General features: G+C 45.1%; 1 protein-coding gene across 1 annotated transcript in view; it reads left to right on the forward strand.

The window, feature by feature from the left end:
* Positions 1-25803, forward strand: part of dgkh (diacylglycerol kinase, eta) — a 640503-nt gene extending 614700 nt beyond the window's left edge. Inside the window, exon 31 of the transcript XR_010975789.1 lies at positions 25736-25803. The gene's annotated coding sequence lies outside the window, so the exon portion shown is untranslated. The remainder of the gene's footprint in view (positions 1-25735) is intronic.
* Positions 25804-26888: the final 1085 nt, after the last annotated feature.

The following is a 26888-nucleotide window of genomic DNA, read 5'->3' on the forward strand; positions in this document are numbered from 1 at the left end:
TCACTGACCAATGCAAACAATTGGACCGCTGGGTGGAGCACGACCTAGAACTGTACTCCAGGGAGAATGCTGTCACTGAGACTGCCCTCAATGCAGCCCAGTCTCTGCCAGTCATGGATGAGCTGGACGTACAGCCAACAAAATTGTAACTCAGTGATGCCATTGATTCTCTAGCCAGCGGAAAAGCCCCTGGGAAGGATGGCATTACCCCTGAAATCATCAAGAGTGCCAAGCCTGCTATACTTTCAGCTCTGCACGAACTGCTTTGCCTGTGCTGGGATGAGGGAGCAGTACCACAGGACATGTGCGATGCCAATATCATCACCCTCTATGAGAACAAGGGTGACCGTGGTGACTGTAACAACGACCGTGGAATCTCCCTGCTCAGCATATTGGGGAAAGTCTTCGCTCGTGTCGCTTTAAACAGGCTCCAGAAGCTGGCCGAGCGTGTCTACCTTGAGGCACAGTGTGGCTTTTGAGCAGAGAGATCCACCATTGACATGCTGTTCTCCCTTCGCCAGCTACAGGAGAAATGCCACAAACAACAGATGCCCCTCTACGTTGCTTTCATTGATCTCACCAAAGCCTTTGACCTCGTCAGCAGAAGTGGACTCTTCAGACTACTAGAAAAGATTGGATGTCCACCAAAGCTACTAAGTATCATCATCTCATTCCATGACAATATGAAAGGCACAATTCAGCATAGTGCTGCCTCATCAGACCCCTTTCCAATCCTGAGTGGCATGAAACAGGGCTGTGTTCTCGCACCTACACTGTTTGAGATCTTCTTCTCCCTGCTGCTCTCACATGCATTCAAGTCCTCAGAAGAAGGAATTTTCCTCCACACAAGATCAGATGGCAGGTTGTTCAACCTTGCCCGTCTAAAAGCGAAGACCAAAGTACGAAAAGTCCTCATCAGGGAACTCCTCTTTGCTGACGATGCTGCATTAACATCTCACACTGAAGAGTGTCTGCAGAGTCTCATCGACAGATTTGCGGCTGCCTGCAATGAATTTGGCCTAACCATCAGCCTCAAGAAAACGAACATCATGGGACAGGACGTCAGAAATGCCCCATCTATCAATATCGGCGATCACACTCTGGAAGTGGTTCAAGAGTTCACCTACCTAGGCTCAACTATCACCAGTAACCTGTCTCTTGATGCAGAATTAAACAAGCACATGGGAAAGGCTTCCACTGCTATGTCCAGACCGGCCAAGAGAGTGTGGGAAAATGGCGCACTGACACAGAACACAAGAGTCCAAGTGTATCAAGCCTGTGTCCTCAGTACCTTGCTCTACGGCAGCGAGGCCTGGTCAACGTACGTCAGCCAAGAGCGACGTCTCAATTCATTCCATCTTCGCTGCCTCCGGAGAATCCTTGGCATCAGGTGGCAGGACCGTATCTCCAACACAGAAGTCCTCGAGGCAGCCAACATCCCCAGCATATACACCCTACTGAGTCAGCGGCGCCTGAGATGGCTTGGCCATGTGAGCCGCATGAAAGATGGCATGATCCTCAGGGACACATTGTACAGCGAGCTCGTCACTGGTACCAGACCCACCGGCCGTCCATGTCTCCGCTTTAAAGACGTCTGCAAACGCGACATGAGGTCCTGTGACATTGATCACAAGTCGTGGGAGTCAGTTGCCAGTGATCGCCAGAGCTGGCGGGCAACCATAAAGGCGGGGCTAAAGCGTGGCGAGTCGAAGAGACTTAGCAGTTGGCAGGAAAAAAGACAGAAGCGCAAGAAGAGAGCCAACTGTGTAACAGCCCTGACAACCAATTTTATCTGCAGCACCTGTGGAAGAGTCTATCACTCTAGAATTGGCCTTTATAGCCACTCCAGGCGCTGCTCCACAAACCACTGACCACCTCCAGGCACGTATCCATTGTCTCTCGAGACAAGGAGGCCAAAGAAGAACTCCAGATGTGGTCTCACCAATGCCCGGTATAGCTGAAGCATAACCTCCCTACTTTTGTATTCAATTCCCCTCACAATAAACGATAACATTCTATTAGCTTTCCTAATTACGTGCTGTACCTGCATACTAACCTTTTGCGATTCATTCACTAGGATATCCAGATCCCTCTGCATCTCAGAGCTCTGCAATCTCTCACCTTTTAAATAATATGCTTCTTTGTTATTCTTCCTGCCAAAATGGACAACTTCACATTTTCCCACATTATACATCTGCCAGATTTTTGCCCACTCACATCTTTGGCCTCCTTATCTCGAGAGACAATGGATACACGCCTGGAGGTGGTCAGTGGTTTGTGGAGCAGCGCCTGGAGTGGCTATAAAGGCCAATTCTAGAGTGACAGGCTCTTCCACAGGTGCTGCAGAAAAATTTGTCGGGGCTGTTGCACAGTTGGCTCTCCCCTTGCGCTTCTGTCTTTTTTCCTGCCAACTGCTAAGTCTCTTCGACTCGCCACACTTTAGCCCCGCCTTTATGGCTGCCCGCCAGCTCTGGCGAACGCTGGCAATTAACTCCCACGACTTGTGATCAATGTCACAGGACTTCATGTCGCGTTTGCAGACATCTTTAAAGCGGAGACATGGACGGCCGGTGGGTCTGATACCAGTGGCGAGCTCGCTGTACAAAGTGTCTTTGGGGATCCTGCCATCTTCCATACGGCTCACATGGCCAAGCCATCTCAAGCGCCGCTGACTCAGTAGTGTGTATAAGCTGGGGATGTTGGCCGCCTCGAGGACTAAACCTATCTATATCCCTTTGTCGCCCCCTTATATCCTCTTGACAACCTACTTTCCTACCTGTCATCAGCAAATTTAGCAATCATACCTTCGGTCCCTTCATCTAAGTCATTTATATAAATTGTAAAAAGTTGAGGCCGCAGCACTGATCCCTTTGGCACACCATTTGTTACATCTTGCCAACCAGAATATGACCCATTTATGCCTACTCTCTGTTTCCTGTTAGCTAGCCAATCTTCTATCCATGCCAATATGTTACCCCCTACACTATGAGCTTTTATTTTTTTTGCAATAACCTTTGATGTGGCATCTTATCAAATACCTTCTGGAAATCTAAGTACAATACATCCACAATGCGAATCTGCTATGTAGGCAGACCCACAATGGGAATCCAGTATGTAAGGCAACCCGCAATGGGAATCCGCTATGTAAGGCAACCCGCAATGGGAATCCGCTACGTAGCAGAACCGCAATGGGATTCCTCTATGTAGGCCGACCCACAATGGGAATCTACTATGTAAGGCAACCCGCAATGGGAATCCGCTACGTAGCAGACCCACAATGGGATTCCTTTATGTAGGCCGACCCACAATGGGAATCTGCTCTGTCGCAGACCTGCAATGGGAATCCTTTATGTAGGCTGACCCACAATGGGAATCTGCTCTGTCGCAGACCTGCAATGGGAATCCTTTATGTAGGCCGACCCACAATGGGAATCTGCTATGTAGCAGACCTGCAATGGGGATCCACTATGTCGGCCAACCCACAATGGGAATCCACTATGTAACAGACCTGCAATGGGGATCCACCAAGAAGCAGACCTGCAATGGGAATCCATTAGCATAGCTGCACACTACTTTGTGTGGTCTAACCAAGGTTCTATACAAGTTTAACATCAAGTCTCTGCTCATCAGTTCTCTTCTTTTAGAGATGAACCCCAGTGCTTTGTTTTCATATTTTATGACTTTGTTAACCTGTGGTGCTACTTTCAATGCTGCATGAATGCATCTCCTGGATGCATTAACTCTGTTAGACTTATTTTCTGAGTGGTATGTGGCCTCCTTATTCCTCCTACTAAAATGTAATACCTCACACTTAGCTTTGTTGAAATTAATTTGCTATTTAAACAGCCATTCTGCAAGTATATTTGCATCTTCAAGTATTCTGTCATAGTCTTTCTCAGTATTAACTATACACCCAGCTATTTTTGGAGCTATTTTTTACCCAGTCACCTGAACCAGATAGGGGGATCTATTGGTTTCACATATTTGACTCCAGATCATAATTAACATTAACGATTTTCACTTTGGAATCAAAAACTCAACTTCTAAATTTGTGGATAATACCAAATTGGGGGGTTAGTCAATACTGAGGAGGACTGCAACAAATTATAGGAGGACATTAATGAACTTGCAGAATGGACAAATAATTGGCAAATGAAGTTCAGCACAGATAAATGTGAAGTAGTTCATTCTGGTAGGAAGACTAGAGGGGTCACTTATTACTTGGAAGGTGCGAGTCTAGATGGGGTAGAGGAACAAAGGGATCTCGGAGTACAAATGCACCAATCAATAAACGTTGCGCCACAGGTTAGGAAGGCCACAAAAAAAACCAAGTACTCGGCTTTATTTCTAGAGGGATAAAATTGAAAAGTAGGGAAGTTATGCTAAACCTCTACCAAACCTTCATTAGACCATAGTAAAGAGTACTGAGTGCAGCTCTGGTCGTCATATTATAGAAAGGATATCGAGGCACTGGAGAAAATGCAGAGAAGATTTACAAGGATGATACCAGAAGTACATGGGTATACATATCAGGAAAGGATGAATAGGCTGGGTCTCTTGTCTCTTGAAAAAGAAGGCTGAGGGGTGACCTAATATGGGTCTTTAAAATTATGAAAGGTTTTGATCAAGTGGATACAGAATGTTTCTACTTGTGGGGAAGAGCACAACTAGAGGCCATCAATATAAGAAAGTCACCTAGAAATCCAACAGGGAATTCAAAAGAAAGTTCTTTACCCAGACAGTGGTGAGAATGTGGAACATTCTGTGGAACAGCAAGCGCAGGGAGTGGTTGAAGTGAATAGTATAGATGCATTGAAGAGGAAGCTAGACAAGCATATGAGGGAGAAGGGAATAGAGGGTTACGATGACCGATTTAGATGAGGGAATATGGGAGGAGGCTCGAGTGGAGCATAAAAGCTGGCATGGACTGGTTGGGCCAAATGGCCTGTTTCTGCGCAGTATACCTTGTGTAATCTGAATGATGCTGCCTCTCCAGAGCGGCTTAGGGACCTTTCTGGCGAGTTTTAGGCTGTTTAAGTGATTGGCCATTCAATGTCTGTGCAAGAATAATGATCAGAATTCAGTTTAACACCTTGAACTGCTTTTTTTATTAAAGTGGGTGGAGAAGTCCGAGGCAGTGTCACCTCATTCACACGCCCCCCCTCCCCCTGCCTTCTAGCCCGTCCTTGGAATCCCCATCGCCAAAATAAAGTCTAGCCCATAGAAATAGGATTTTTTTTTTCAATCATTCATGGGATGTGGGCGTAGCTGGCTAGGTCAACATTTATTGCCCATCCCTAATTGTCCTTGAGAAGGTGGTGGTGAGCTGCCTTCTTGAACCGCTGCATGTGAGGTAGGCATACCCACTGTGCTGTTAGGAAGGGAGTTCCAGGATTTTGACCCAGTGACAGTGAAGAAACGGCGATATAGTTCCAAGTCACGATGGTGTGTGTCTTGGAGGGGAACTTGCAGATGGTGATGTTCCCATGCATTTGCTGCCCTTGTCTTTCTAGTTGGTAGAGGTCACGGGTTTGAAAGGTGCTGTCTAAGGCCTTGTTGCATTGCTGCAGTGCATCTTGTAGATGGTACACACTGCTGCCACTGTGCGTCGGTGGTGGAGGGAGTGAATGCTTGTGGATGGGGTGCCAATCAAGCGGGCTACTTTGTCCTGGATGGTGTTGACCTTCTTGAGTGTTGTTGGAGCTGCACCCATCCAGGCAAGTGGAGAGTATTCCATCACACTTCTGACTTATGCCTTGTAGATGGTGGACAGGCTTTGGGGAGTCAGGAGGTGAGTTACTCACCACAGGATTCCTCGCCTCTGACCTGCTCTTGTCGCCACTGTATTTAAATGGCTACTCCAGTTCAATCTCTAGTCAATGGTAACACCTACGATGTTGATAGTGGGGAATTCAGCGATGGTAATGCCATTAAATATCAAGGGGAGATGGTTAGATTCTCTCTTGTTGGAGATGTTCATTGCCTGGCACCTGTGTGGCATGAATGTTACTTTCCACTTATCAGCCCAAGCCTGGATATTGTCCAGGTCTTGCTGCATTTCTACACGGACTGTTTCAGTATCTGAGGAGTCGGAAATGGTGCTGAGCATTGTGCAATCATCCGTGAACATCCCCACTTCTGACCTTATGATTGAAGGATTTGGCCATTTAGCTCCTTGAGTCTGTTCTGCTATTCAATGAGATCATGGCTGATCTGCCCCATATCTCGTAATACCTCTGGTTAACAAAAATCTATCAATCGTAGATTTAAAATTCGCAATTGACCTAGCATCAATTGCCGTGTGCGAAGGAGCGTTCCAAACTTGACTGCCAACCAGTTGTATCAGAAAGTCAGCTAGTGGCCTGTGTTATGAAAGTGCTTCTATTTTGAATTTTTTTTTTTGAGGATTCGTATTTTAGAATTATGGACATTGGTTCATTTGGGAAAACTGAAAAGATTCCATGGATGTGTTTTTATTTACAAAGGTCACTGAGAGGTCTTGTTTGAAAACAAACCTTTACTGGGTGTCACATGCCTGAAGCTCAATAAACAACAGAAACCTTGGTGGCTTGGGAGAGAGGTTTACAGAGAAGTGACATGTCAAGATTTATGGTGGTCAAGAGATTTCATTTTTGGGATATTGTTTTTGTTCAGTTGCGTTGTGGACTGCGTTGCTAACAGTTGGATTTGTAGCCTGCTGAAAAACACCCAGCTCGTCCTTCTCTACTTGTTTGAAAAAAACTTCAATTCCAGTGTGTGAGAGCTAAAACCCCTGTGCTACATTTCTCCTGAGAAGCACCTCGAAAGCCTTCTAGATTACTTTTCAATGCCACATGAAAAGAACTTCTCCAGAAAAGATGCCAGTGACCTGTCGACGTGTGCTCGGATGCTTGACTGTATGCCATTTTTGGGACACACATATCTCATCTTTGTTCTTCGAGAATTAGCAAGTATTTGGCCAAAGTATTCTTTCTCTGTCTTTTTTTGTAAAAGACCTCTGCAGAGAGAGAATTTCTTTATTTTTTTCTTTTAACCAGTGTGTGTATGAGTGTGTTTGTCAGGTATTTAAAAAGGGAACTTTGATATTTCAATCTGTGTGTTAAACCTTTGCTTCATTACTGGATAAGTCTTGTTTTATAATAAACTGATAATTTTGTTGTTTATTAAAGAAACCTGGTTGGTGTATTTTGTTTTGGGATAAAGAAATAGTCTATAATTGACCATATCAGTAGCTAGGTACATAAGAACATAAGAAATAGGAGCAGGAGTAGGCCATTCAGCCCCTCAAGCCTGCCCCACCATTCAATAAGATCATGGCTGATCTGTCCAAGGCCTCAACTCCCCTTTTGGGCCTGCTCCGCATAACCCTCAACTCCTCAGAATTTCAAAATTCTATTGGCCTCCTCCTTAAATACATTTAGTGACCTAGCCTCCACAATTCTCTGTGGTAGAGAGTTCCAAGATTCACCACCCTCTGAGAGAAGAAATTCCTTCGCATCTCAGTTTTAAATGTGTGACCCCTTATTCTGTAACTATGTCCCCTTGTTTGAGATTCCCCCACCAGTGGAAACATATTCTCAACATCTACCTTGTCAAGCCCCCTTAGAATCTTATATCATTCTTTTAAAATCCAATGAATAAAGGCCTAACCTGTTCAGCTGTTCTTGATAAGACAACCCCAACATCCCAGGAATCAGCCTCGTGAACCTTTTCTGAACTGTCTCCATTGCTAGTATATCCTTCCTTAAATATGGGGACCAAAACTGTACACAGTATTCCAGGTGTGGCCTCACCAACACCCTGTACAGTTGTCACAAGACTTCCCTATTTTTAAACCCTAACCCCCTAACAATAAAGACCAAAATTCCATTAGCCTTCCTAATTACTTGCTGCACCTGCATGCTAACTTTTTGTGTTTCATGTACAAGAACACCCAGATCCCTCTGTACTGCAGTATTTTGTAGTCTTTCTCCATCTAAATAATAATCTGCCTTTTTATTCTTCCTACCAAAGTGGATGACCTCATACTTTCCCACATTGAACTCTATCCGCCAAGTTTTTGCCCACTCACTTAACCTACCTATATCCCTTTGCAGATTCTTTGTGTTCTCATCACAACATGCCTTCCCACCTATTTTTGTATCATCAGCAAATTTGGATACTCTACATTCTTTCCCTTCCTCCAAGTTATTCATATAAATAGTAAATAGTCGAGGCCCTAGCACCAATCCTTGTGGCACCCCACTAGTTACGGCTTTCCAACCTGAAAAAGACCCATTGATCCCGACTCTCTGCCTTCTGTGTGTTAGCCAATCTTCAATCCATGCCAACACATTACCCCCAATACCCTGAGCTCTTATTTTGTGCAATAACCTTTTATGTGGCACCTTATCAAAAGCCTTCTGGAAATCCAAATACACTACATCTAACGGTTCCCCTTTATCCACTCTGCTTGTTAGGTCCTCAAAAGAACTCTAGCAAATTTGTCAAACATGATTTCCCTTTCATAAAACCATGTTGACTGTTTGATTGCATTATGTTTTTCTAAATGTCCTGCTGTTTCTTCCTTAATAATGGACTCTAGCATTTTCCCAATGACAAATGTTAAGCTAACTGGTCTATAGTTTTCTGCTTTCTGTCTCCCTCCTTTCTTGAATAGGGGCATCACGTTAACGGTTTTCCAATCCGCTGGTACCCTACCGGAATCCAGTGAGTTTTGGTATATTACAAGCAATGCCTCCTCTATCTCTGCAGCCATTTCTTTTAAAACCCTTGGATGCAGGCCATCAGGTCCTGGCGACATGTCTGCCTTTAGTCCCATCAGTTTGTCAAGCACCTTTTCCCTTGTGATAGAGATTGTTACAATTTCCTCCCTCCCATTTACACCTTGTTCATCTATTATTGTTGGGATGTTTATAGTGTCCTCCACCGTGAAGACTGATGCAAAATATTGGTTTAAATTATCTGCCATTTCCCTGTTCCCTGTTATTAATTCCCCAGTCTCCTCCTCTAAGGGTCCCACACTTACTTTAGCTACTCTCTTCCTTTTTATATACCCATAGAAGCTCTTACTGTTTGTTTTTATATTTCTTGCCAATTTACTTTCATAATTAATTTTCTCCCTCTTTTGTTCTAAGAAACAATCCCTGACGCACTCTTACAAATTCATCTTTCATGTTACCCTTGCCAATTTGTCCAGTCTATATGCAGATTAAAATCATCCATGATAATTGCAATACCCTTCTTATATGCCTCCTTTATTTCCTGATTAATACTTAGTCCTACAGAGAGGCAACTCCTCGGGGGCCTGTAGACCACACCCACCCGTGTTCTCTTTCCCTTGCTACTCCTTATTTCTACGCAAACTGATTCTACATCACGATCTATTACATCTATATCATTACGCACAACTGCACTGACTCCTTCCTTTAATAACAAGGTGACCCCATCTCCTTTTCCTTTCTGCCTATTCTTCCAGAATGTCAAATATCCTTGAACATTGAGTTTCCAGTCCTGGTCATCCTGCAACCACTTCCCTGTGATAGCTTTCAAATCATATTCAATTATTTCTATTTGTGCTGTCAGCTCATCTATCTTGTTACAAGTGCTACGTGCATTCAGATAAAGAGCCTTAAACTTTGACTTTTTACTATTTTTACCTACACTGGTTCTAATTTCTGCTGTACTCTTATGCTTGATTCTCTGTCCCTTCTTGTCACACTCTGATTAATGTACGCCCCTTCACTACCCTGCACCTCTGCTCTCTCGTTACTTTTCGACTTTTTAAACTTCCCTTCAATTGAACCGACCCCACCCCCCAATTTTTAGTTTAAAACCTTATCTACAACCCTAGTTATACACTGGTCCCAGCATGGTTCAAGTGAAGCCCATCCCAACGGAACAGCTCTCTCTTTCCCCAGTACTGGTGCCAGTGTCCCATGAATCAGAACCCATTTCTGTTACACCAATCTTTGAGCCACACATTTACCTCTCTAATCATATCTACCCTAGGCCAATTTGCACGTGGCTCAGGTAGTAATCTAGAAATTATTACCTTTGTGGTTCTGCTTTTTAATTTAGCCCCGAGCTGCTCATAGTCCCTCAGCAGAACCTCTTTCCTAGTCCTACCTATGTCGTTGGTACCTACGTGGGTAAACATTTAAATATATGTTGTGACATGTGAAGAAGTGGAACTAGAAAAGACAGTGCAGTCCTCCTGCCTTGGTCGCAACACAAGTTAATATGGTCCAATAGTCTGAAGTTGCTGCAGTGTATCTTGTAAATAGCATTGACTGCAGCCATAGTGTCCTAGTGGCAAGAGGGTGGATATTGATTCCAACGGTCGGGGCACTGATGAAGCAAACTGCTCTATCATTGATGTCGTCAAGCTTTTTAAGTGCTGCTGCGGCTGAGCCCATCCAGGTGAGTGGTGAGAATTCCATCACATTCCTAACTTGTTCTAGCAGAGGTTTCTCCTGATGCACTGGTTACGAAGGCCAGCAAGATGACCTCCCTGCCCTTCAGCAATCAGCAGCATCATGACTGTGCAATGAATTTGTTTCAACTGACAAGAAGTCCCTTGAGTTCAGGAGGGTTGTAGATGGAACATGCAGGGCCTGACAACTCCAAAGCTGGCATGAAACCTTAGGGATACAGTTCTCTCAATGTACAGCTACAACCTACCTAGCCACAAACACTGAATCATGTGTGTCATTGTGTGCTAACCTGGCAGCAGACCCAATGCATTAACCCTCAAGCAATTCAGGCTTTTGTTTATGTGACCACAAAGAAGCTTGCGAGGAGGCCAAGGATATCCTTTTCCAGCCACGGCTCACACCAGTGCACTCCAGCCAAGCATCACTGCAGCCACACACACACCGAGTCATTGGAATCATAACCAAATGTATCATACTGAGCCTAAAGCAATACTTTGGGTGAAGAGTCAGGGACTGTTGAATGCAATTCTCTTACATTACAATGGTATCCAGTCTGCTGTACCATTCTGCTCTGCAGAAAAGTGTCCTCAAGCAGCCTTTGCAAAAGGATGTAAACCCAATGCAAGCAGGAGATGATCCTCATGAGCAGGAGGGCATAGAAGAACTGGCTAAAGGCGAACCATAGGCAGATCCTCAGATAAAAACTTCAGCACAATGGTCTCAAGTGACTACCTAGTCATTAGCTCCATAGAATGACCAGTCACATCCTACCAATATTGGCCAATGCTCCATTTCAACTTTCCATTTTTCTGCATTTCTCAAGACAACAGGAAGAATAGACCTTGAACTAGTTAATTGTTAGCAAATTTTTATTTCCTATGTAGGTGTTTGTTTTGCGTGAGCCTGCTGTGCTTCCCTTTGCTTATATTCTATGATCTATGTGCTCTAGAGCCTAATGCACTGCTCACTGCTGCTTCCAGGTCCTCCACCATCGGCTGTGTGCTGGTTGTCAGTTAAAGCTCTTGATGCTGCGATGGACCCTCCATTGCTGCTGCAGCCTCTGGCTGTGCTCCATCCACAGGTAGGGGCAGCCTGGTCTTAAGCACATTCTGACACCTGCTACGATCTCATAGCATCATGGAATGCAGGAAGACATCTGCTTGGGGGATATAAGCCCCATACAAGCAGGAGGTGATTTCCATCAGCAAGAGAACAGGGAAGAATTGGTCGCAGTCAGTGGCAGGGGATGGTGGGAGAGACTGTCTGTGGGATGTACCACCATCTGTTTGAACCCCAGCCATGCCACTTTTTAAGAAGCATCCTTTTAATCAGAAGGCCCTGTAAGGTCTGCATCCTTTGGCTTATCAGCTGAGGGAGAACTTGAGTTCATCCTGTTACTTCTGCAGCTCCACCACTTTCTAACTCACTCTGTGATTCCCCCAGGTGCATCACTGCCACTAAAGCAATCCCCAGGAATGGATGTATCTGATTGTTGTTTGTGTGAGTAGGACTTAGTGATGTTGGCTGCTATGGGAGGTTTGGTGGACCATGTCACGAGACTGTTGAGCTTGCTCATACTCCACATTGAGAGACAAGGATACATTACATGCAATAAATTCAATGAGAATTGGTCAATCCTTGTGAAAGGTGCAATATAAAAGTAAGTCGTTCTTGCTTTTATTTTTCATTCTCCAAAACAATCAAACAAGGGTCCAAGAGACTGGCTGACCAAGCCTCTGCATGACCTGCCTGGTTTTTTGCCTCTCACAGGAGGATGGGGGAAGGGATGGTTGGTATTTGGGTGCGAAACCTTCCAAGGATGCTAATGAGCACCTCTAGACCTAATGGCCTTTTCTCATACTCAACACAAAAATATTCAGACTGTTCAGACTATAGGTGGTGGGCCAGATTCATGGAACATGGTCCTCCTGCTAATCTTTTTATTCGTTCATGGGATGTGGCTGTCGCTGGCTAGGCCAGCACTTATTCCCCATCCCTAATTGCCCTTGAGAAGGTGGTAGTGAGCTGCCTTCTTGAACCACTGAAGTCTTTGGGGTGTAGGTACACCCACAGTGCTGTTAGGAAGGGAGTTCCAGGATTTTGACCCAACTACAGTGAAGGAACGGCGATATAGTTCCAAGTCGGGATGGTGTGTGGCTTGGAGGAGAACTTGCAGGTGGTGGTGTTCCCATGTCTCTGCTGTCCTTGTCCTTCTAGGTGGTGGAGGACACAAATTTGGAAGGTGTTGTCGAAGTAGCCTTTGTGCGTTGCTGCAGTGCATCTTGTAGATGGTACACACTGCTGCCACTGTGCGTCGGTGGTGAAGGGAGTGAATGTTGAAGGTGGTGGATGGGGTGCCAATCAAGTGGGCTGCTTTGTCCTGGATGGTGTTGACTTCCTGAGTGTTGTTGGAGCTGTACCCATCCAGGCAATTGGAGAGTATTCCATCACACTCCTGATTTGTGCCTTGTCGACGATGGACAGGCTTTGGGGAGTCAGGAGGTGAGTTACTCACTGTAGGATTCCAGCCTCCGACCCGCTCCTGTAGCCACAGCACTCATGTGCCTGGTCCAGTTCAGTTTCTGGTCAATGGTAACCACTAGAATGTCGGTAAGGGGTGTGGGGATTGGTAGGGGTTTACTAGTCATACAACTGCATCATGTTGGGCCTGCCTCATCAGCTGATAAAGTGCTACTTTAAACAAATGTTTTTACCAGTGTTATCAAACTCTGACCTGTCAACACAGAATCTTCCAGAAACAGTTGTTTTGGAAACAACACATTTCAACGTCATTTTGTTCTACATACTGTGACCTTATTTACACTGGGTTATGTTAATCAGGCTCTTTAGCTTCAATGAAAAGGCTCTTTGTCAGTCATTCAGAATGTAGCTGCTTTGGCAAACATTCAATGAGCCTGACTTCTCTATTAGTTTTGTTTGTTATTCTTATCACACCAAGTTTGGAAGAAAGAGAGCAAGAAAGGAAGACTTGCATTTATATACCTGCCTTTCATGGCCTCAGGATAGCCTGAGTGGTTTACAGTCAATGAAGTACTACTAAAAAAAAATTGTAGTCACTGTAGTAATGGAGGAAATACAGCAGACAATTTGCAGACAGCAAGCTCCCACAAACAGCAATGCGATAATGAACAGATAATCTGTTATAGTGATGTTGGTTGTAGGATAAATATTGACCGTGACATTGGGGAGAACCCTCCTGCTCTTCCTCAAAATAGTGCCACGGGATCTTTTACCTCCACCTGAGAGGGTAGATGAGACTTCAGTTTAATGTCTGATCTAAAAGACAGCACTTCTGATAGTGCAGCACTCCTTCAGTACTGAAATAAAAGCAAAATACTGCGGATGCTGGAAATCTGAAATAAAAACAAGAAATGCTGGAACCACTCAGCAGGTCTGGCAGCATCTGTGGAAAGAGAAGCAGAGTTAACGTTTCGGGTCAGTGACCCTTCTTTGACCCGAAACGTTAACTCTGCTTCTTAGTTTAGTTTAGTTTAGAGATACAGCACTGAAACAGGCCCTTCGGCCCACCGAGTCTGTGCCGACCATCAACCACCCATTTATACTAATCCTACACTAATCCCATATTCCTACCACATCCCCACCTGTCCCTATATTTCCCTACCACCTACCTATACTAGTGACAATTTATAATGGCCAATTAACCTATCAACCTGCAAGTCTTTGGCATGTGGGAGGAAACCGGAGCACCCGGAGGAAACCCACGCAGACACAGGGAGAACTTGCAAACTCTTTCCACAGATGCTGCCAGACCTGCTGAGTGGTTCCAGCATTTCTTGCTTTTACTCCTTCAGTACTGCACTGGATTGTCAGCCTAAATTCTGCGCTCAAGTCTCTGGAGTGGGATTTAAACCTTCTGACTCAGAGGCAAGACTGCTACCAACTGAGTCATCAACTTAGATGCTCCAATTACAGAGGTCCAAAATTCAGCCATTGGAGTGCTCTATGTATTCCCCTTCTCCCCTCCTCATTATTACCCGTGAATGTTGGGAACATACAATCTAATTTTTGTATTTATTTAAAGCCCAGTTTCATTCTGAGTGTCAGCTTGGTTCAGTTGCTTTCATCTTGCTTCTAATGTGCTCTCTCTCTCTTCCTCTGGTGTACATAAAGTGCAATATAACAGGCTTGTCAGCAAAGTTGAAGCTCATGGAATAAAAGAGACAGTGGCAGTATGGATACGAAGTTGGCTGAGTGACAGGAAACAAAGAGTAGTGGTGAATGGTTGTTGGAAGGTTTATAGTGGGGTTCCTCATGATTTGGTATTAGGACACTGTTTTTCTTGATCTATATTAATGACCTAGACTTGGGTGTATTGGGCACAACTTCAAAGTTTGCGAATGACACAAAACTTGGAAGCATTGTGAACTGTGAGGAGAATAGTGATAAACATCAAGAGGACATAGACAGGCCGGTGGAATGGACAGTCACGTGTCAAATAAAATTTAATGCAGAGAGGTGTGAAGAACGAGGAGAGGCAATATAAAAGGAGCAGAGGGACCAGGGTATATGTGCACAAATCATTGAAGATGGCAGGGCAGGTTGAGAAAGTGGTCAACAAAGCATATGGGATCCTGGGCTTTATAAATAGGGGCATAGAGTACAAAAACAAGGAAGCTATGATAAACCTGTATAAGACACTGGTTCAGCTTCAACTGGAGTATTGTGTCCAATTCTGGGCACCACACTTTAGAAAGGAAATAAAGACATAGGAGAGAGTGCAGAAAAGATTTATGAGAATGGTTCCAGGGATGAGGGACTTCAGTTACGTGGATAGACTGGAACAACAGGGTCTGTTCTCTTTAGAGAAGATTGAGAGGAGATCTGATAGAGGTATTCAAAATCTTGAGGTATCTGGACAGAGTAGACAGGGAGAAACTGTTCCCATTGGCAGTAGGGTCGAGAACCAGAGGACACCAGTTTAAGGTGATCGGCAAAAGAAGCAGAGGCGACATGAGGAAAAACCTTTTTTTTTAAACGCAGTGAGTGGTTAGGATCTGGAATGCACTGCCCGAGAGTGTGGTCGAGGCAGATTCCATTGTGGCTTTCAAAAGGAAATTGGATAATTACCTGAAGAGAAAATATTTTCAGGGCTACGGGGAAAAGGTGGGGAAGTGGGACTAGCTGAGTTGTTCTTGCAGAGAGCCAGCATGGACACAATGGTCTGAATGACCTCCTTCTATACTGTAACCATTCTATGATACAAAGAGTTAGGATTGATACCTGAGCTGATTGTCAGCCTAGTTCCCACCTCTTCCTCTTTTGTTATGCTCCCAAGAGCAGGTCCCAGGCTTTAGAGAACAGGATCACCTGACCCTACAATTCATGACAGAGTCAGTGTCCAGACGTCACTTCTGGTGACACAACAATGCTGTTGGGCCCATAATCTTTTGTGACACAGTTGCCACGTATTTTTAGGAATGTAATTTTATTCTATTTTTATCTGCCTAGAAAAGGTGCAATTATCTTATTAATCAACTTTTTAAATGAATATTCCTGTGTGTTTCTGGAGATGCAGTAGAAACTTGGACTGTTGATTTGGGATGCGACATTCATTTGTAAAATCTATAGGAAACCAACAAAAAAGGTTTGACTATGTCCTTCTCTCCACTGTTTACTCTGAAATGTTGTTGCTCTGCTGAACTATATTCCATATCCCCTGCCCCCCAGATCTTATGTTGCTTCACTAAAATTGACATTCAAAAGAAAAGACTAAAAAGAATGAAAAGCAAAAAGGGGACAGCATTTAAATGAACGTTACAGAAACTTAAAAGATAAATTAAAAAGTACAGGTAGGTAGAGTTTCTGCTTTGCACGCAATTGACAATCTGAGCACAAGTTGTGCTAGAAATTACACTGACATTCTAAACTGATTTTATAATACAAGCTTCCACTTATTTGCATTATCACAAAGGTATAAAATCATGTGGGAATGAGCGCAATTGGGCAACATTTTCAAAATGAATTTTTTCTTGCATTAATGATATTCTGTGATGTATTTAACCTGGTGCAGTTTTATGAATGCAGCTGAAAATGGGTTCGTCACAAAAAAAAAGTGTTTTTAATGAAGAGTATGTAGACCACCACCTGTGAGTAACCCAATTTTAACTAACGGAAAATGACTTTGGAAAACCGTACAGAATCATTTATTAGTTTCATTGGTAGATGGTAGTCAGTTTCTTAGTAAATTCGGCAATAGTTAAAGGCTTTTACAAGATGCCCATTACTGCCTATGTGCCTAAAAATCCAACTTAATTTTAAGAATCTACCCAAAAGACCACAAATGAGCGCATTTAGCAGAATATCACCATAGTAATTAATTTGATCAGGGGGTGTGGCCCGTTTTGGGGGCTGGGCCGGATTCCAGCACAATATGTTTAAAACTAGCGCAAAATTTAAAAAGAAGGGAGTGGAGAGATAGGTTGAAGAGCAAGGCTAAATCATGAGCAAAATAAGGTGCTTATGTGAAAAGCTGATACATAGTTGCCAAGTCTCACATTGTGGGATTTTTTTACCTAAAAGTGATTCTGTTTTAAATTATATTGTGATGAAGTTAGATTCTGCTTACAAAGGGTTAACTCTCAGAGATAGACAGGTCATTTGAAATGCTGTTTAGGTTGACTATTGGCTGGAACACCAGTGGAGCCAGGTTTTATAGCTATCATTATCTATTTACTTTTATATATTGCATCAGCGTTAAAACAGTCATTGAACACATCCAACCCAAGCTTCCACCCCTCCCGGTGCTGGAACAGGTTTCCTTTCGACCTGCCTGGTAGGGAGGCTTAATCGGACCAACAGTCGGATGCCAGGAGCCTCCGCATCGTTCAAGGTGCTTGGCACCTTGGAGGACCAATCCTCGCCAAACAGAGTTGAAAAAGGGATTTAGAGGACAACCTTTCTGAGTTTCCTTGCCTGGAGAGGGCAGTCTGGAACAGTTAAGCACAGAGAGGACCAACTCTCTCTCGTGTATCAGGGAGGCTGAAAAACTCCAGGCCAAGGTATGAGCATGTACAACATTTGAGGGAAAAGGTAAGTGCCAGTTAAAACAATAGGTTAGCGCCAGTTAGTTCAGTGACTGCTAAATCGGAAATGAATTTAGCTTCAAATAGATGCATTTGTTGATTTATACTATGAGGAGCAACAGGTAATAAATAGAAATAAAAACAAGAAATGCTGGAAACACTCAGTAGGTCTGGCAGCACGTGTGGAGAGAGAAGCAGAGTTAATGTTTCAGGTCAGGTGACCCTTCATCAGAACTGGCAGATATTAGAAATGTAAAAGGTTTTAAGCAAGTAAAGCGGGGGTAGGAAAGAGATAACAAAAGAGAAGGTGTTGATAGGACAAGGTCACAGAGAATAACTGACCAGAAGGTCATGGAGCAAAGGCAAATGGTATGTTAATGGTGTGCTGAAAGACAAAGTGTTAGTACAAATAGGGTGTTAATGGACTGAAAACTGAACAGCCACAAGTACAAGCATGAAAAAAAACAGTGGGTAGGCAAACTGAACAAACTAAGATAAAATAAAATAAACACAAAAGATATATAAAAAAGAAAAAGTAACTAAAAATAAAAATAAAAAGGGGGGCCCGTCAAGCTTTGAAATTATTGAACTCAATGTTCAGTCCGGCAGGCTGTAATGTGCCTAATCGGTAAATGAGATGCTGTTCCTCGAGCTTGCGCTGATGTTCACTGGAACACTGCAGCAATCCCAGGATAGAGATGTGGGCATGAGAGCAGGGGGGAGTGTTGAAATGGCAAGCAACCGGAAGCTCGGGGTCCTGCTTGCGGACTGAGCGGAGGTGTTCCGCAAAGCAGTCACCCAGTCTGCGCTTGGTCTCCCCAGTGCAGAGGAGACCACACTGTGAGCAGCGAATACAGTATACTACATTGAAAGAAGTACAAATAAATCGCTGCTTCACCTGAAAGGAGTGTTTGGGACCTGGCATAGGGAGGAGAGAGGAGGTAAATGGAAGGTATTACACCTCCTGCGATTGCAGGGGAAGGTGCCGTGGGAAGGGGACAAGGTAGTGGGGGTAATGGAGGAGTGGACCAGGGTGTCACGGAGGAAACGATCCCTTCAGAATGCTGACAGGGCAAGGGAGGGGAAGATGCGTTTGGTTGTGGCATCACGCTGGAGGTGGCGGAAATGGCGGAGGATGATCCTTTGGATATAGAGGCTGATGGGGTGGAAAGTGAGGACAAGGGGAACCCTGTCACTGTTCTGGGAGGGAGGGGAAGGGGTGAGGGTACAGGTGTGGGAAATGGGCTGGACACGGTTGAGGGCCCTGTCAACCACACTGGGGGGGACTCCTCGGTTGAGGATAAAGGAAGACACATCAGAAGCGCTGTCATGGAAGGTTGCATCATCAGAGCAGATGCATCGGAGACGGAGAAACTGGGAGAATAGAATGGAGTCCTCACAGGAGGTAGGGTGTGAAGAAATGTAGTCGAGGTAACTGTGGGAGTTGGTGGGCTTATAATGGATATTAGTAGACAACCTATCCCCAGAGATGGAGACAGATAAGTCAAGGAAGGGAAGGGAGGTGTCGGAGATGGACCATGTAAAGGTGAGACAAAGGTGGAAATTAGAAGCAAAGTTGATAAAGTTTTTCAGTTCTGGGCGGGAACAGGAAACAGCACCGATACAGTCATCAATATACTGGAAAAAGAGTTGGGGGAGGGGGCCTGAGTAGGACTGAAACAAGGAATGTTTGACATATCCCACAAAAAGACAGGCATAACTAGAACCCATGTGGGTACCCATAGCAACACCGTTTACTTGAAGGAAGTGAGTGGAGTTGAAGGAGAAGTTGTTCAATGTGAGAACAAGTTCAGCCAGGCAGAGGAGAGTAGTCGTGGATGGAGGTGTAGAGACTGGTTGGGCCTCTGTTCAAGGAAGAAGGAGAGCCCTCAAACTGTCCTGGTGGGGGACGGAGGTGTAGAGAGATTGGACGTCCATAGTGACGAGGAGGCGGTTGGAGCCAGGAAACTGGAAATTGTCAGACGAGTCACGGATTTAGTTGGGAAGAGACTGGACCAGGGGAGAAAAGATAGAGTCAAGATAGGAAGAAATAAGCTCGTTGGGACAGGAACAGGCTGAAACAATGGGTCTGCTGGGACAGTCCTATTTGTGGATTTTGGGAAGGAGGTAGAAGCGGACTGTCCTGGGTTGGGGACTATGAGGTTGGAAGCTGTAGAGGGAAGATCTCCAGTGGAGATGAGGTCAGTGACAGTCCTGTGGACAGTAGCTTGATTTTCGGTGGTGGGATCATGGTCCAGGAGGAGTTAGGAAGAAGTATCTGAAAGTTGGCGCTGAGCCTCTACAAGGTAGAGGTCGGTACACCAGGCAACAACAGCACCACCCTTGTCTGCAGGTTTGATGACAATGTCGGGGTTAGACCTGAGTGAACGGAGTGCCTCAAGTTCAGAGGGGGACAGGTTAGAGTGAGTGAGGGGGGCACAGAAGTTGAGGTGACCAATGTCTCGCCAACAGTTTTCAATGAAAAGATCAAGAGCGGGTAAGAGGCCAGGGGGAGGGGTCCAGGTAGAGGGAGAATGCTGGAGGCGGGTGAATGGGTCTGATGATAGATAATAAATATAGATGTGCCTCACTGGAAAACCAGATCCTGTTTATCTGTGGATTCTATATAAAATAAACAGTCTTATTGGTTTACAGTCGGCCTTGTCTCACCAGAGACCTTTAAGTTAACCTTCCATTTCCAGGTTGCTCATTGCCCTCTGGCCACTCTTTAAACAGCTTCTGATTGTTCCTGTATTGTTCCAAATGTATCACTTCGTCTTTCTCCTCACAGGCTTTACAAGATACCATTTTCCTGCCTGATTTAATTTTGAATAGTGTTCATCCATTTAAGATCGTGCATGTTTAGTCTACACTTTGATCAAGCAAAGGTACTGACTTGTCTCCTGTGGTGTCAAGTTCCGTGGTTCTACTGTTCTAGGTACATGTTTACCTTGCAGAGGCGTCTGTATGTCCTTGAAGGTGTTTTATTTGCCCTCAGCTGAGGTGTTGATAAACACATTCACCTCCCTCCCAGGTCAACCTGTTTAAGGTTGTTTCTGGTACCAGTGTAAAACATGATAATCTGTAAGAAAAACAATAAAGCAGATTGCGAAACCATTAGAAATGGAGCTGTAATGTAAGTCAAGGGGGTGCCCTACCTACGGTTGTATATTGTCGCTAGCATTTCCTATACTATGTTGAGCTTAGTTTGTAGAGATCTCGGAGTCATTGTAAATCTAAACATTAACTCATTTATTATATTTACATGGACTAGACACACTTCCCATAGGCCTGTCTAGCTTCTGCTACTCATGATGCTTCTTGCTTCTCCCAAGCCTATTACACAGGTGACTCTTACATCATCAGCACAGTGGGAAGTGTTACTCACACTGTTCCAAACATTAACCCTTTCAGACGCTTGTACTACATTTCTCCCCAAGTCTTTGTCCATTTTTTTATATATTTATTTTTACTTTACATACGACTCCATCTCCCCCAAGTCTCTGACATCACAGATCCAATCTGTTAGGCGACTTCACAACTCTCTCTCTCTGATTGTGTTCTTGCCGGACTTGGAAGATCAGTAGTCTTTTTCTGAACTCTTGCTCATTGACATGGATGGCATTCATTGAGGTTTGTAGTATCCGGTTTTCTCTGAACTTCAGGATCAACATCTGGTTCATCCAAATATATGACTGATTGATATCTTTGAGGAATAGGAATAAGATTTCTCCTATTTTGTCTTATAGTACCTTCTGGAGTGTGCACTAAATAAGATCTCTGATGATCATCTCTCTGGAGAATTGTTCCTTCTCTGCCTTGGTCTAATATCCATAGCTTTTGGCCTTCCATCAACTTGGGTAGGTTTCTGGTACAATATCTTTTATTGTAATTCTGAGCTTCTTGTTTCCTATAAAACCTCTCTCTGTTACAAATAATCGTTTAGTAGTACCAAACTTGAGTATTGCTGAAAATAGAGACATGTTGTTCAAGCTTTTTATCTTGCACTCATCAGGACAATACACAAGAATAACCATTGTAAGGGAAAACAATAACTTATACTGCATGAGAAGAGAGTGCTGATTGGTTGGCAAGTGAACTCTGATTGGTAGGGGCATTGCCATGGAGACTGCACCAGTTTATGGTGACTGACATTTAACTGCCAAGCTTTGTTTGAAATTTAAACCAGACAGCTTGACTCTGATTGGTCAAGATGTTGCTCTGAGGAATGAACTAGCAAATGGCTGTCACTTATTTTGTTCAGCTGAAACAGGCGCAATGTGTGTACATGTTCTTTCTGTCTGCAGATTGTATTAATATATGTAACTTCCAGTACGCGCAAATGTGCCACACTGCGAGCCCTACTGACAATCTTAAATTGGTTGTCAGTATAATTTTTAGCACACTGCAGATTATTTAGCAAATGTTGTCCAGTCGCAGAATCACATCTAATGTTAGACACTGTGTTTTGAGTTTTGCAAGCACGGGCTGGTTGGGTACGGCCTGTAACTTGCCCATTGCGAACAACGGAAGGGACATGTTGTTTGATACAATCCGCCAGTCTAATTTTGGTGTCGTTAAAACTGAATTGAACTGAACTTAACGACACCATGTATGCCTAAATAGATGGTGTTGCCTTGCGATCCCCTCTAGGTCCAGCTCTCACAAACATCTTTGTTGGGAGGTGTTACTCTCATTGTCCCAAACATTCACCCTTGCAGACCCTTACATGACACCTGCAGCCCTGAGCCCTGGAAGTCTGGGCCTTAAAGCCCAGTTTTATTTTGCACTTAAATTGCTTCGTTCCAGATTAATCTTGTTTGAATTTAGTGACATGGAGAAAGAAAGCAGTGGCATTTAAATAGCATTTTTCACAACCTCAAGGTGTCCCAAAAGGCCAATCAAGTACTTTTGGATGCAGTTCCTGTTGTAAAGTAGGGAAAAGATGGCTCCCAATTTGCACATGTTTGGGAAAGGCTGTTTTCAGTGCTGCTGCTTCAAAACTTGTTAGTTACTTGGAATTATATAGAAATTAAGAGATTGGGCTAACATCATGGATGGGATTTCAATTTCAGGTTCGGGACCCCGCCGTCGCATTAATTTCCGGGTTCTGACCCTCTCACCGTGTCAGCAATTTAAAAAAATTATTTCATCTGATGTAGGCGTCGCTGGCAAGTCCAGCATTTGTTGCCCATCCCGAATTGCCCTTGAGAAGGTGGTGGTGACCTGCCTTCTTGAACCGCTGCAGTCTATCTTTTGCGGGTATACCCACAATGCTGTTAGGGAGGAAGTTCCATGTTTTTAACCCAAGCTCTCCTGTATGCACTTTAAGAATTCCACCCCCTTTAAGCCTTTTGCACTGAGACTATCCCAGTTAATATTGGGGAAGTTGAAATCCCCTATTATTATTAGCCTATTATTTTTACACCTCTCTGAGATTTGCCTACATATCTGCTCCTCTATCTCCCTGACTGTTTGGAGGCCTGTAGTACACTCCCAGCCAAGTGATTGCCCACTTTTTGTTTTTAAGTTCTACCCATATGGCCTCATTTGAGGAACCTTCTAAGATATCATCCCTCCTTACTGCAGTAATTGGTGTCGAGCTTCTTGAGTGTTATTGGAGCTGCACTCATCCAGGTAAGTGAAGAGTATTCCATCACACTCCTGACTCGTGCCTTGTAGATGGTGGACAAGCTTTGCGGAATCAGGAGGTGAGTTACTCGCCACAGAATTCCCAGCCTCTAACCTGCTCTTGTAGCCACAGCATTTATATGGCTGGTCCAGGTCAGTTTCTGGTCAATGGTAACCTACAGGATGTTAATAGTGGGGGATTCAGCGATGGTAATGCTGCTGAATGTCAAAGGGAGATGGTTAGATTCTATCTTGTTAGAGATGGTCATTGCCTGGCAGTTGTGTGGTGCGAATGTTACTTGCCACTTACCAGCCCAAGCCTGAATGTTGTCCATATCTTGCTGCATATGAACATGGGCTGTTTCAGTATCTGAGGAGTCGCGAATGATACAGAACACTATAATCATCAGCAAACATCCCCACTTCTGATATTATGATGGAGGGAAGGTCATTGATGAAGTAGCTGAAGATGGTTGGACCTAGTACACTACCCTGAGGAACTCCTGCAGCAATGTCCTGTGGCTTAAATGTCCATTGTGCTGTGTGGCACTACCATTGTGCTAAATAGGATAGATGCAGAACAGACCTAGCAGTTTAAAACTGGGATCCATGAGGAGCTGTGGACCATCAGCAGCAGCAGAATTGTATTCAACCACAACCTGTAACCTCATGGCCCAGTATATCCATCACTCTACCATTACCATCAAGCCAGGGGTTAACCCTGGTTCAATGAGGAGTGTAGGAGAGCATGCCAGGAACAGCACCAAGCATACCTAAAATGAGGTGCCAACCTGCTGAAGCTATAACCCAGGATTACTTGTGTGCTGAACAGCAGAAGCAGCATGTGATAGACAGAGCTGAGCCATCCCACAACCAATGGATCAGATCAAAGCTCTGCAGTCCTGCCACATCCAGTTGTGAATGGTAGTGGACAATTCAACAACTAGCCAGATGAGGAGGCTCCACAAACATCCCCTCAATGATGAGGCAGTCCAGCATGTCAGAACAAAAGACAAGGCTGAAGCATTTGTAACCATTTTCAGTCAGAAGTGCCAAGTGGATGATCCATCTTAGCCTCCTCCTGAGGTCTCCAGCATCAGATGCCAGACTTCAGCCAATGTGATTCACATCACATGATATCAAGAAATGGCTGAAGGCACTGGATACAGCAAAGGCTCTGGGCCCTGACAACATCCCGGATATAGTACTGAAGACTTCTGCTCCAAAACTAGCCGCTGAAGACTTGTGCTTCAGAATTAGCCATGCCACTAGCCAGGCTGTTCCAGTACAGCTACAACACTGGCACCTACCCGGCAATCTGGAAAATTGCCCAGGTATGTCATTTCCACAAAAAGCAGGACAAATACAATCCGGCTAATTACCACCCCATCAGTCTGCTCTCGATCATCAGCAAAGTGATGGAAAATGTCATTGACATTGCCATCAAATGGCACTTACACAGCAATAACCTGATCACTGACGCTCAGTCTGGGTTCCGCCAGAGCCACTCAGCTCCTGACCTCATTACAGCCTTGGTCCAAACTTGGACAAAGGAGCTGAACTCCAAAAGTGAGGTGAGAGTGAATGCCCTTAACATCAAGTCAGCATTTGACCGAGTATGGCATCAATGAGCCCGAGCAAAATTCACGCATCTCCGTTTTAATATAGTAAGTAGTTCATTGGCGTAGAGTCTCGTCCACCGCCCAGTTAGTGGCAGTGGACCCGATTTAAAGGGCGAGCAGCAGCCATTGCTGTGGTTGCCGTTCGTCACCACGATGCAAGGAGCTGAGCAGGGGGCAGTGGGCAGAGAGGGCCCCTATGCCAGGGCAGGCCCCTGTTTTTCCGATGCCTCACTGGAGGTGCTGCTGGGGCCAGAGACTGAACAGGGAACCATCCTGTTCCCTGCCAGTGGCAACAGAGAGTCTGCAAGTCTCACTAAGAGGGCATGGCTGGAGGTGGCACATGAGGTCAGCAGAAGAGGAGTGGTGAGGAGGAACTGGGTCCAGTTCAGGAAATGTTTAAATGACTTGCTTAGGTCTGGCAAAGTGAATCCAAAGATAGATCCAGATGGCATCCCTCCTGGTCAGCAGTGACCAGAATGCAAAAGTGAGGGGCATCCTGAGGTCGCGTAGAGTTCACCTGATAATAGGAGAGATGTGTGCGCTCAGCAGCTTGAAGACCCGTAAGCAGAGGTCAAAACCTTAATGCTGTTGAACAGGAGGCTGGAATGCAGACTGCAACATCTTATGCGAATGAAAAGCGGCAAGTGGTGAGGGACAGAGGCATAGCCCTAACAGCATCTTTCTTGACCTTGCAGGCCAAATGGGACATGCACGCCAGGGAGAGTGAGAGGGCACATCTGGGTGGTGGGGTGCCCTTGATGTGGCCAGAGTGGCAAGCCCCAGAGATGCTGGAGATGGAGAAATGGGAGTCCACCATAGACAGGGTGAAAAGATCTCAACATCTCCAAGGTCAGGGATGCATGGCAGTGCTTCCTGTGCAATAAGCTGTCAATGTATAAGCTGTTATCTCATTATTTTAAGTAGCAGAAGCATCTGCTGAGTGTCCCAATCCTCATCACCACCTTCTCTTATGTTCCCACAGGGCCAGCTGCAGAGGGGCAGGAGTCCACACAATGCCAGCAAGTCACCCAGGAGTCAGAGGAGGAAGACACAATGGAGCCTGCACCGTCACATCTTTCTTGTGCACCCTCCACCAGCAGAGATACTCACACTTTGGTCAGTCCTTCACAGGGTGAAGCACACATCACTTCAGAGCAGGTGGAGATGAGGAGGCAGAATTAACTGTGGGAAGTCCCCCTTGGAGGATGGAGGATAGGTACAGCCCTGCTCAGCAGACGGAGATTCAGAGCGGATGAAGCATCTGTAGAGTCACGCCCTGTGACAGAGGCTGTCCCTGCAATGGTGCCAGTGCAGCAGCCTTTGGATGTGCTTCTCCGCCCCCCGGCACCTCCACAATGAGGCTGACTGCCACAGACATCTCAGTCCCAGACAGACACTAGCAAGCAGTCTGCCTCCACCTCATCCTCAGCCAAAGGGGGAGAACTTTGAAGGACTGGTTGTGGCAGAGGCCACTGCATCGGTGATGTCACTTTATAGTTGACTTGGACATGTCTGTTGTAAATAATATCACACTGTAATTCAATAAAGCACTCGGCATGTTGTTGCATTAAGGCAGACTTTTGTGTCTTCATTCATCATGACTGAAGGCAGGGGAAGCGGAAATAAGGATTAGCAAAGCAAAGGAGAGTTTTGGGGAAGAGCGTGTCAGGTGGAGAATCTGGAGCCTTGCAGTGTTTGTGCCATTGGAAGGTTGCTGACTTTTGCTCTCAAAGGATGTTTGCCCTCACTCAGATGAAGAAGACTCTCCTCTCCAAATGTCCTTTTTTTATTTGGAATGGAGCAGAGGCAGTCAGGAGCCAGGAGTGCCATAAATACAGCCCGGGGTTCGGAGCGCGGCCTTTCCTCCCTGGAGTGGAGCGGAGGCAGTGTAAATACAGCCTGGGGATCGGAGCACGGCCTTACCCACCTGGAGTGGAGGCAGTGTAAATACAGCCTGGGGATCGGAGCACGGCCTTACACACCTGGAGTGGAGGCAGTGTAAATACAGCCTGGGGATCAGAGCACGGCCTTACCCACCTGGAGCGGAGCGGAGGCAGTGTAAATACAGCCCAGGGATCGGAGCACGGCCTTACCCACCTGGAGCGGAGGCAGTGTAAATACAGCCTGGGGATCGG

The sequence above is a fragment of the Heterodontus francisci genome, chromosome 10 (genome assembly GCF_036365525.1).
Source record: "Heterodontus francisci isolate sHetFra1 chromosome 10, sHetFra1.hap1, whole genome shotgun sequence".
Lineage (NCBI taxonomy): Eukaryota > Metazoa > Chordata > Chondrichthyes > Heterodontiformes > Heterodontidae > Heterodontus > Heterodontus francisci.